The 12,102-nt window shown below is 41.0% G+C and overlaps 1 non-coding gene across 1 annotated transcript; it reads left to right on the top strand.

Moving 5' to 3' along the window:
* The first annotated feature begins 10,362 nt into the window (after window positions 1-10,362).
* Window positions 10,363-10,468, top strand: LOC120739194. Its single transcript, XR_005697135.1, has one exon. It is a non-coding gene; the product is annotated as a U6 spliceosomal RNA (small nuclear RNA).
* The last annotated feature ends 1,634 nt before the right edge of the window (window positions 10,469-12,102 follow it).

Below are 12,102 nucleotides of genomic sequence, written 5' to 3' on the forward strand. Positions count from 1 at the left end.
GTGCCGGAGGTCTGCTGTAACAATGTGTGTGTGTGTGTGTGTGCGAGCCACAGAGTGAGTTACTACAACAGTTCTGTTGTGGTGCTTTTGTGGGCTGTAATCTCTCTGTATGTTTACTTGTAAAATTGCTTTGATTTGTAAGTAGAGCAAATGATGAATTACCCACAAAAAACATGCACACACATAGTATGAATACACATACACACATGCACCAGCTCTCTGGCTGCTGCTCTTGTGCTGTTTGTATAATGTAAGTTCGCACCACTGCCCGTACATGAAAGGTAATATAAGGCTGAGATTATTACTCTATATCATACCTCCATATTTTTCTGCTCCTTTCATCTGTTTCCATTATCTCTCCCTGGAGTATTCACCGTTCTTCCAATCAGCCTGTTTTCACCTCTTTTTTCCCGTCACTACAGCCTCCCATCGTTTCCCCAAACACACACCCAGAGGAAAAAGTGTGTGCAAAAATGGATTACCTGCCTTTTTAAGTCATATCTGAAATAGCACCTTTGAGCCCAATCATAAGCTCTGCATATATATGTATACATATATATGTGTGTGTGTGTGTGTGTGTGTGTGTGTGTGTGTGTGTGTGTGTGTGTGTGTGTATGAATCTGTGTGCTTAGTGTATGTAAATATATGCACATACACTCACAGAAATACAGTACACATGTAGATTTTAGGGAAAAGTACAGTTTTGTAAAAGCACACATTTAAAGGCTAACACATAGACACACACATGCGTGCGTGCAGACACACATACAGAGGTTTCTTCTTCTGTTCATTACTTTACTTATTTTCCCTGTCATCAGTGTCAATAAAAGCTGGAACAACACATACACAATGTTGCATCATGGACCATGGATATTCACGATGAGAGGGACATTTCTATTCATGCCAACAAGCTTCATCTCTGTGTAGAGAATACAATTGACGGAGGACAAATTGATGGGTGAAAGAGAGGCTCACATGCACAAACACATACACACTCATATTAGTCTCAGTCCTATTAAACTAAATGCAAGAATAAATACAGCTCTGCTAGAATTATTCATGTGTTCTGCCGTCCCCTGGCCTGAGCGGTTCATGTAGGAGGGATGGTGAATAATCACAGAATGAAGAGTCGATGATGGCAGCAGGTTAGCCTGGAGGGAAAGAGGATGATTGACATCTCACATGTTATTAGTCTGGAATAAGGTTGAAGCACTTTTGTGAACTTGAGACTGGCGAGCGACCAGGGAACAAAGACATGTAAACACTTGGAATTTAGTGATATAACATTTGCTTTACAAACAGCATTAGAACATTATGCAACATTGCAACTGTGAAAATCATAGACTTTATTTGAAAGATGGATGAAGCCACCGTGACATCACCCAGTGAAATCAGGTAGGTTTGGTGGTGGTGGGCAATAAAGCAGTGGTCCCCAATCCCCGGGCCATGGACTGGTACCAGTCCGTGAGTCGTTTGGTTTCGGGCCATGAGAGTTGAGGCTCAGGTTTATGGTTTTCAGGGTGTTTCTCATCATTTTTTTATCGTGTTTATTGTTAACTCAGTTTCCCTGGGTTTTTTCCCGTGTTATGAATAAATCTTTTTTTTTTTGGTACTGGTTTTATTTAGTTGTATTTATCCACAACACCTTAAAGGCCTGTCCGTGAAAATATTGTCGGACATAAATTGGTCTCCGGCACAAAAAAGGTTGGGGACCGCTGCAATAAAGGATGTGGCAATATGTGAACGTGAGGGTAGAGCTGGAAAACGTTTGCTTTGTGTAATTAGCACTGGCTACCTAGCTTGCCTCGGATCACAAAGTTGCTGGGTGCTATATTTTTATTATACTGTAGGTCTTTTTTTTCTAAGCAAGTGTCCTAGCTGATCGTGCCTCAAGAGTTGGCAGTTCATCTTGTAATTGGAAGGTTGCCGGTTCGAGCCCTGGCTCCGACAGTCTCGGTCGTTGTGTCCTTGGGCAAGACACTTCACCCGTTGCCTACTGGTGGTGGTCAGAGTGTCCAGCAGCCTCGCCTCTGTCAGTGCGCCCCAGGGCAGCTGTGGCTATAATGTAGCTTGCCATCACCAGTGTGTGAATGACTGAATGTAGTGTAAAGCACTCTGGGGTCCTTAGGGACTAAGTAAAGCGCTATACAAATACAGGCCATTTACCATTTATCTGTAAATATGATTAAAAACCCTTTGGGACAAAAAATTGTTTAAGCAATGCAAATGCAATCTCTGTCATTTAAAAAAAACATTGTTTTTACAAGGCTACCAAAATACATCGATTTTACCATCAGTATGACAATCCCACTCGGTGTAATCTATTTTAAACAACAGATAAGAAATTAGCACTGGTAACAGGTAGATTTCTAAGTGTGTTCACCATCACTGACCCCCTGAAAACAACCCACCTTTTGGGAAAAAATGTGAATTCCTTGAGTGGTTGAAAGAGGTTACCTGCACAACTAAGTGAAGCTGACTGTGCTAGGGACTGTGATTAGTTAGCATATGTTTACAGACAAGTCAGCATCTTACCAGTAAAATTACGGACAACTGCAGCAATCTGCTAGCAACCAAAGCAATCTTTGGAATTGATTTCACCTAGCGACAGCTACGAGCCATTTGCCAACCGGTTGAGAGAATATACCTTTTATCCTTGTGGTTGCCAGGGGATCATCGATCAAGGCGATCTGGACCTGTTAGTCTAAGGCACAGGTGTTGAACTCCAGGCCTCGAGGGCCAGTGTCCTGCAGGTTTTAGATGTGTCCTTGATCCAACACAGCTGATTTAAATGTCTAAATTACCTCCTCAACATGTCCTGAAGTTCTCAACAGGCCTGGTAATGAACTAATCATTTGATTCAGGTGTGTTGATCCAGGGTGAGATCAAGGCCTGGAGTTCGACACCCCTGGTCTAAGGCCTCAGACTTTCAAAATTCACCACCAGTTGTCCCAAACACAGGAAATTAGCTACAGATACTCAAACTGTTGATGGCCCAGCTGAGTGTGTCTATTTCTCCTGTAAAGTTGGGGATTTTAACATGAGAGTCTACAGACTGCCCTGATTATTACTGTCTATATTCAGCTGAGAAGGTACACATGAAAACTGCTTTCAGTATTTCTAATTTGCTTTCAGCGTGTCACACCACAAACTCAACATGTAATCTGTACTATTGGTTTAACTCGCTGCTCTCCTACAAAGTCACAGCTTCACATAGTTGTCTTCCAGCGCCTGTAGCAGCTATGAATAATTAGTCTCTTTTCATAAATAAACTATTAAAGATGCTACGGGGAAACATTTGCTCTGAGGTCAGGAAATGAGGACAAGCAGGCGAGATACAGCAACAAATCATTGCACAATCTTTATTGAAGGCTCTGTCCTCTCACCCCTCTCAGTCTCCCTGTTGCCCCTCCTGTATCCTCATAGTGGGGTCAGATGTCACGTTGAGGTTGCAACAAGTGAAAGCTCGTTCCCAGCGTCACATTTTGGACATTAAGATTTTAAGCCTCCACCTTCCTCTGCGTGTCGATCCCGATGAAGCATCTTTATGTTCGGGTAGTAAATTTTGCTCAAGTAATTTCACTTCAAAGATACCGAGGCCGTGACCAATTTTCTTTGCTCGTCTCAGATTCCCTTCTTGACGATAGTAATTACATACAGATTTAATTAATGTGGGAACGGGAAGGGAGGAGCAGGAGGGGTCTTTGAACTGTACGTTCATAGTAGACGGAGGAAAAGATGGAAAAGGAAAAGAGAAGAAAGAGAGGGAGAGATTAGTGAGCCAAGGCAGAACGAGTTATTTTAGATCCCAAATTGTGAGCCGGAGCTGGGACCAGTAATCTCTGGTAGATGCGTAACATGTCAGTCTCTCATCTGTCTCGTCATTTTCTTGCTGTAAAGTTTAATGTGTATGGTTTGCCTCTCCATCACACGTGTCTTTGCTAGCCTTGCCGTTGCTCTTTCTCCGTGCCGCCATCTAGGATGGTAGCCATCCTATCGCCTCCCTCTCCTCCTGCTCCTTCCTCCCTCGTTTCCTTTTCTCCTGGGCTGCGGAAGCAAAAAGGGGTTGGAAAAGAAAAAACGCAGACGGCACAAGACAACTCCTGAGTGCTGCGTCAGCACCAGGCGCCTCAGGAGGATAATAAAACGACAGCATAATTCTGTACTGACGAAAGGCTAATGAGGGATGTAGAGGGGAAGAAGAGAGAGCAGGTTGACGGGGCTGGTTGCAGGTGGTCTGCCTATCAGGTGAGGCCATACTGCAAAAATAACAAACTCCTAATTTGTGTAGTTAGTCACAACAGACTAACCAGTGTTGGGCAAGTTACTTTGAAAAAGTAATTAATTATAGTTACTAGTTACTTCTTCAAAAAAGTAACTGAGTTAGTAACTGAGTTACGAGATTCTAAAAGTAATTAATTACTTGAAAAGTAACTATTGCGTTACTTTTAAAAAAAAACGTTTAACTCTCTCTACTTTTGATTTTCCCTCCACATTTCACCTTTAAAAACTATTTACTTTGCCTTGTTTGGCATCATCCTTTTCAGCACAACCTCACGTGTCTGAATTTACAGTTATGTTTTCATTTTGACATACTGTATTTACACAATTGATCTAAAATCAGACAAAAAAACATAAAATCTGAGTAGAAAAAGTGATATTTTTTACTGTAACAACCACAAACATGTTTATTTAATCAGGTTTCATGACTTTAAATGCAAATTTAAATGGTCAATTTTAAAATCATACGCACAAGTTTTGCAAACAACAAAGATATTTGTATCCATTTACCTTTTACCCCTTTTTTTAAATAACCATTTCAAACTATTTACATAACAATCAGCTGTTCTGCATTCAATAAGATGCAACACAAATTATTTGTGCCACTCCAAAAATTTCTGTCCACTATAAAGGAGAACATCACAGCCTGATACCTGCAGGCCTGACAGCAGCAGGTGTATCACTGCTCTTGTTTTCTACCCGTAGTCAGCAGTCGCCTCATTGTTCTGACACACAACACAAAACTATCTACAACACATTAATTACACGCTCCAAACACGCTAAACGTCACGAATCTCTCACATCTCAAAACTTTCTCTCTCTCTCTCACAGTCACTCCTAAAACTTCCCCCTCTTCCTAAACAGCCAAATGTCATGTTGCCATATCATTTTCTGATTGGTCGACGTGGTGCATTTTTCCACCAACACAAAAGGGTGGGGGTTTTTTGTTTTTTTTGTTTGTTTTTTTTTTTTGCTCATAAGCAGAGAGTGCTTGCTAGCGCTGTCCTTAGACAGTAAACATGACAAAACTATTCAGGAAAAAAACACGCGTGTATATTGTTTATCATGACTCTGGTTTTACGTGGCCTATCGACACAATTTCAAAACTGGTATCTATCACCTTGTTGCTTTGTCATGTTGAAGTGGTCGTGTGATTGGCTTACCATGACTATTCTTCCCCAGTCAAACAGCAGCATTCATGCGACTGTTTTGCCCCCTTAGCTACAGGTGTTGTGCCAAAAAGTTATTGTATGCCAGAAAGTGACTGCCGCCCGCGGGAGTGCAAATGGAAACCGAATCTGTGACTCTGTTACTTGCAAATTGTCACAGCTATCAATCAAAAGGAGATTTTAAAAAAGTTCAGATTTTGTAAGATTTAGTCAGAACTCTGAGATAATGATGTAATTTGCGATACATTCTATCTAAAGCTTGGCAACAGACATTGCAAATTGTCTAAATAATAAAAACGAAACAAAAAATTATTTCTTTCTTCTTGTTTGTCATGGTGCAAATCTGAAACACGTGGCTGTATAAAATCAATATTATTTTACAGTTGGTTATGACTGACTGGTGAAACTTTTCTCCCTCACCTCCAGGTCTTTTGTCTGTTTCCTTTTCTCAGCCGAACAAATCGCCTCTTATGGGACATTGATAAAACTCCCACGTCTGTGCCATACACTATGTCCCATCTGTTAGCAGCACATTTGTTAGTCATGTAGCTGCAAGTAAAAGAGGACAACAATTATATCTGATGTGTAAAGCTCGCTGGAGATTAAGTCAAAGCTGGTCTGCTGCTAAAGATGTTATCCAAGTTTTAAAGAAGATTTCTCTGGATATGAGTTAGACATTTCCTGCTGTGCGCACACACACACTCACACACACATGGATCTGACGCCAACAGCAGTGTCTGCAAAGTTGAAAGGAGGCGAGCAAAGGAGAGGAGAGAAGGTAGAGATGATCGATAAAAGTAATTGTGTCCAATGATGGGCATCACTGGCAGCATTACAATCAACAGTGATGTCATCAAGTGCCTCCTGCAAGAGTCGTCGAGCAGTCTACAGACAGAGACAACTGAGGAGGATGCTTATATAATAAGATGAAGGAACTGCTATGTGAGAGATTAATTCTGCAAGTGAACTTGATGACAAACTAAACAGAAAAAGTGCTTAAGTCATGAACAGCAGGGCAAACACTCTGCATGAGAAAGACACGCTGGTTTTTACCCCCGCTCCTTCTTCCGCTTCCTCTCTCCTGAGCCTGTAGATAAGAAAACTTGAGGCAGGAGGTTTTACATTCTCTGGCCAAGCCACAAAGTCAACAGCATCGACTACCCTGTCAAAAATCGATGGGCGCAAAAATCATTTTGGCATCTCTGCTTCTGCTCGGAGCCAAACTTACAGGGCCTCATTTGTATAAGGCATTCTCACCCTATATTTGATGGAGATTGGCTTAACACAGACACACGTACGCTGGTGAAAAATGTGACCTGCTGGTATTTCACATCATTAAATCAGAGCTGCAGCTGAGATGTGTAACAGTAGTTGCTGAGAAAACTAGCAGACCTGACCCGAGATAAAGGTTGGTCTGTGGCTAAAGGTCATTACTCACCGAGGATGCTGCAAAAACATGACACAAAATTCAAAATTATTTGGGTCTGAAGTTGTTGTGTAATGTATATGCACACACCAAACATACAGTACATACATACAAAAACGCATTGTGAAAACAATAAAGTTGACATCAGCGCTGGTCCTGATGTTTCTTGACAAGAAAAGGAAGAAACGGGAATTCTGGTTCATTTAAATGTCACAAGGAGGCAACAGCAGGAAGTTGAAGCTGTATCGCAGCTGCTTTTGTACATTTCAGGAGGTCAGCATGGCAGTTTGAGCTCTTGTCGGCAGAGTTGGCACCACATCTAAGGAGGCAAAGAAATCATTTCAGAGACCCATTCAAAGCAGTGGTCAGATTGGTCAAATCTGTTTATACAGGTCAGCAAAATCTAGCTTGTTTCTACAAAACAAAACTTGAAGTATTTGCATAGATTTTACGTGTTCGTAAAGCTTACGTCAAGCTCTTAAATGGGTAAGGTCTCCAATATATCAAACTGGCAGTTCCTTTGACCGAATTGCAGGAGGAGCCAGTTCACAATGAGAAAAACAGCGCTGCCAAAAAGCTAGCTGTTCTATCAGTGTAGAAATTAGCATAGCGCAAGCTAGCAAGCTAGATAAAATTTTGGTCTTTTACATTTTGTTTCATAGAGGTACTCACCTCATACTAATGTCATGTGAGCATATGGTTTTTAAACAGCATACTACAAGAATATAGACCTCTCACAGCTGCTGTTTGTTGCTATTATATGTAGGTTCAAAGAAGGTGCGCATAATGCTACAGCGTAGCTTATATGGCACTGTGACAGCTTTTGTTGTAGACATGGGTATGCCAAAATAAAACTAGAATTTCCCCAAAAATAGACAGCAAAAAGCTTATGGTAGAAAGTTCCAATCCAACTTTATTTATAAAGCACTTTAAAACAGCCAACACAGGACCAATGTGCTATACAGTAAATAAGTTAAGAACAACTGATAAAACAAAACAGCAAAAAAATTAAAAACTTAGGCTACGTCCACACGTACACGGGTATTTTTGAAAACGGAGATTTTCTGTTTTCATTTTTTTTTTTTTTAAATCCCGTCCACGCGTAAACGCAAAAACAAAGGAAAACGCTGCTAGGAACATGCTAAAGCAACAGGTGGCGATATATTCCTAACCGTTTAGAAATGTTGGCCAATCAGAAGTCTAGAAACCTGGGCGGGAAAGAGTAAACAAAGATAGCACATAGAAGCAGAACTGAGTCCTATGTGTGGAGGGACAGAAATTGTGTTGTATATGTAAGCATGTAAACACTGCAGAGAGTAAAGTTAACAATAACAGTATTTTGTCTAAGTCCGCCATTGTAGAAATCCATTTCACCGAAACGATAATGTGGCGCACAGTCTGACGTCAAAAAAGGCGCACACCTTTGACGCTGCGTTTTCTCCGTTTTTCTCGTCCACACGTAAATGCAAAAACTGAGTTTTGGAAAATCTCCACCGTGGCAGGAGTTTTTAAAAATCTCAGTTTTCAGTGACCGAAAACGCAAAATCCCCGGGTACATGTGGACATAGCCTTAACCCCAAGTATCCACACCATTTTTTTATTGGAGCTAGAGGTGGGCCAATTGATCTAACCAATCCTAGTCTAGAGGAAGGCTATGCTAAAGAGTCGGCTAAAGGTCGGAATAAGAGATCCCAAATGAAACATGCTATACAGTTGCACATGGAGAATGCATTACCCCATAAAAGATTAACTACACATACGTTTAGAAAGGCGACAGTGTGCATTTCTCTTGAATTTTACATCTACCTTCACGTGCGCCACTCAATCATAGCAGAAAACTATCAGCTTAATGACGTGTGATTCACAATCAGCTATGACAGCGGCCATTATGAGGCCCGAAAGGAGCGGCTGAAACTGTACAGCACAAGGGCAAAAGGTTGGGGGAGGCACCCACGACGTGTGCGCGGCATGAAAACAAAGCAGAGAACTCTCCCATTTGTCCTCCCTTTTCTTTCCCCCCCCTGCAAACTCTTAATACACGTGATTCAATAATGGAGATTAATGCACGCTGGCACGGGGACAAGTTTCACAGAAACACGCACACAGGGCATGATGGTGAGAAAAAGGCAGACAGAGTTTGAATATAAATCATCAATGTGTGAAGTGATGTCCACTGTGGAACTGATTTAGTGACGTGTCACGTGGTTTCACACACAACTACAGGTGAGTAAGGACGCTTTGAGATCCAGCTCTTCTGTCAAATCCACGGATGGATGATAGCGGGTTAAGGTGGGTTTTTGGTACATGAACACTTACATATTCACACCTTTTGCATTTAGGCAGGTAACTCGGATGAGAGGATGGGTAAAGGCCCAATGGCACAGTTACGACTGTGCGCATCAGGTGAACACATGTCCCCGTTCAGCCCCAGTTGCTCAGCTCGGTGGTAGTTACAGCCTGGCCTCATTCACAACTTCCAAACTGCAAACACACCGAAACAGGCTGCCTGAGGGCCGAGGTTACACTGGCCTATTTACAAGAGAGAGACACCGGTGAGGACATGTTAAACCCTACGGTGAAGGATGTGGACATGTGAATGTGAAGGGGGACCAGTGAACACAGTCACAATCAGGGAGTGTGACCACATACCCGCAGAAACATCTGACTTTTTTCTGTTATTGAATTCAATAACACATGTCTGCAACCAAAAAAACTGCATAGGATTTTTTGACTGCTCCTTATAGATTTATAATCACTGAAACCTGGAAAAATATTTTTTAAATTCCATCAAGTCAGGTTTTCATGCTTTTAGTTTACTTAAGCGTATAATTTCCCTTTTTAATCTGGTATCCTATACTGGAGGCAAAAAACCATATCTAGTAATAATTTCTTATATTAATGTAATATTTCTAAGAGTGAGAATCAAGAGAAATAAAGCGAAAGCGTGTTCGGAGGAGCATCAAAGAGAAGAAGAAAAGGTTTCACAGACAAAAAGTGTTAAATATATTGTGAAGGAATAGTTTTTTGTTTCTTTCTTTAATTATAAGAAAAATGATACATAGTTAATTGTAACAAAATATAGATTTTTTTCATCGCTGTTGTCCTTTTTTGCAAAAAAACTGTACATGATGGAGGAAAACTGAATTCAGCACCCTAAAAAACATGAAATTTAACAAAAATGTCCCATGCGGCTGAAAAAAAAATTTTTTTTTCCAGACCTGTGTAATCGATCGCACTCGCAAGGAGTGGGAAATTTCAACCTTCATTTCACTACCTGGGAACGCATCCTCATTTAGATTTGACGGGGTGAATGAGAATTGTGAACAGCTGCGGTTTAAGGCCTTCAAGATCTCCACGTTTATAAAAATAATACTAATGTAACCTCAAAAAAACACTCTTTTAGCCATCACTACACATGATGCAGTAATTCAACAACTTTTTGCATTATAATATTATGATCATGTCCCACAACAGTATATAGTATATGTGTTACTTCGGTAGCACATATACTAAAATTGGAACAATACAGAGAAGATTAGCATGGCGCCTACGCGAGGATGACACGCAAATTTGTGAAGCGCTCCTCATTTTTAGCTTATGGCCATACGACTCTTAGCACGCCCGAGCATGGTATCTGGGCAGCATGGTTGCACGGTGGTTAGCACTGTTGCCTCACAGTAAGAAGGTTCTGAGTTCAATTCTACCATCAGCCTGTGTGGAGTGTGCATGTTCTCCCTGTGTTTGTGTGGGTTCTACCTGGATCCTCCCAAAGACATGCACTTATTGGGTTTAGGTTAATTAGAAACTCTAATGTGAATGGTTGTCTGTGTATATGTGTTTGCTCTGCGACAGAGTGGCGAGCTGTCTAGGGTGTATCCTGCCTGTTGCCCTAAAACTGCTGGGACAGGTCTGTGACCCTGAAAAAGATAAGCGGAGTCATAACAGGTTATTGGTATATTTTAAAATATATATAGAGAATCATAGGATTAACCCTTCTCCTTTGGAAAAGACCCACTTGTAGTCTTTGCTGGTACAGAACTCTCCCAGCTCATTATTCTTAGAGGCTCATGTTGCTCTTGCAGACGATTTTGACCAGATTGCATAGTTAGTTGGAAACTCCAAAGGTTGCGATTATCAAACCTCTTGAATTAAAGCTGAAAGTCTGCACAGACTCACATCATGACTGTTTGGTTTAAAATCCACTGTGCTGGTGTAGAGGCAAAGTTATTTTTAAAAATTATAACTAACTGTATCCACAGTCTCAGGTTTAAAGCCAGGTCACTGTGGGGCCGACGGCAGATGAAGGGTCCACGGTGTCACTGGTCCCAGTGACTCATGAGGTCAGAGCGTGACAGAGCCGCATCTGTAAATCAAACAATCCAGCGATTTCCTCGCTTCATAATCTGCTTAAAAGACATTAACAGATTGCTGCTATCAGCATGAGGTCTCGGGCATTAATGGAAAACGATATGATGTGTGTGTTTGCACCAAAAACATCTGTGCCATCATCACATAACTAATGACAGGCTATGGATAACATTCTCAAATGTCACCTGGGGACAAAACCAAATTACTCATAATTATTTTTGTCAAATTACCCACCCGGGATCTGCACCCCAGGAAATAACCAACCACAGATGAAGAATTACACAAACCTCTGTTGAGAAAGTTCAAGAGCGATTACATGAAGAAACTTAAAGAAGTTAAAATAGTGCAAATGTGTTAACCGAGTATTTTACAATATAAATAATAGTCAGTGTGTCTGATCGTTTAACATTATGGAAAAGCAAGAAAGCAAAAGAGAAAGTAAGTGAGAAAAAGAAAGGGAAAGCAACCGGGAAAGACAAGAAAGCAAAAGTAAGAGAGCAGGGAAATATTCAAGCTAGAAAATAAGAGAAAGCTCCACATTAAGAACAAGCTGACATTAACAGACATGAAGGTGAACTATTCAATTTCATCAGCCTTGTGCTGTTCGGTGGTCTTTTGGTAAATGGAAGAAGTTTGTAGATTTAGATTAGTACTAGTTTTCTGAAGTAAACCTAGAATAAACCCAGTTCAAAGTTCGTTTAGGTTAATACTGCCATAACAATAATGATGAAGTAAAGTAAAGCTGGTGTATGAAACTCCAAGCAGTAACTTTTTCTCTCCTCAAAGCGAGGCTGTATGTAATCTGCTCCATTTGTTTGGTTGTTAGCAGTGTTGTGTGCACAAGTTGAAGATATCACA

Source organism: Simochromis diagramma, unplaced genomic scaffold (assembly GCF_900408965.1).
Source record: "Simochromis diagramma unplaced genomic scaffold, fSimDia1.1 OVJJ01000317.1, whole genome shotgun sequence".
Classification (NCBI taxonomy): Eukaryota; Metazoa; Chordata; class Actinopteri; order Cichliformes; family Cichlidae; genus Simochromis; species Simochromis diagramma.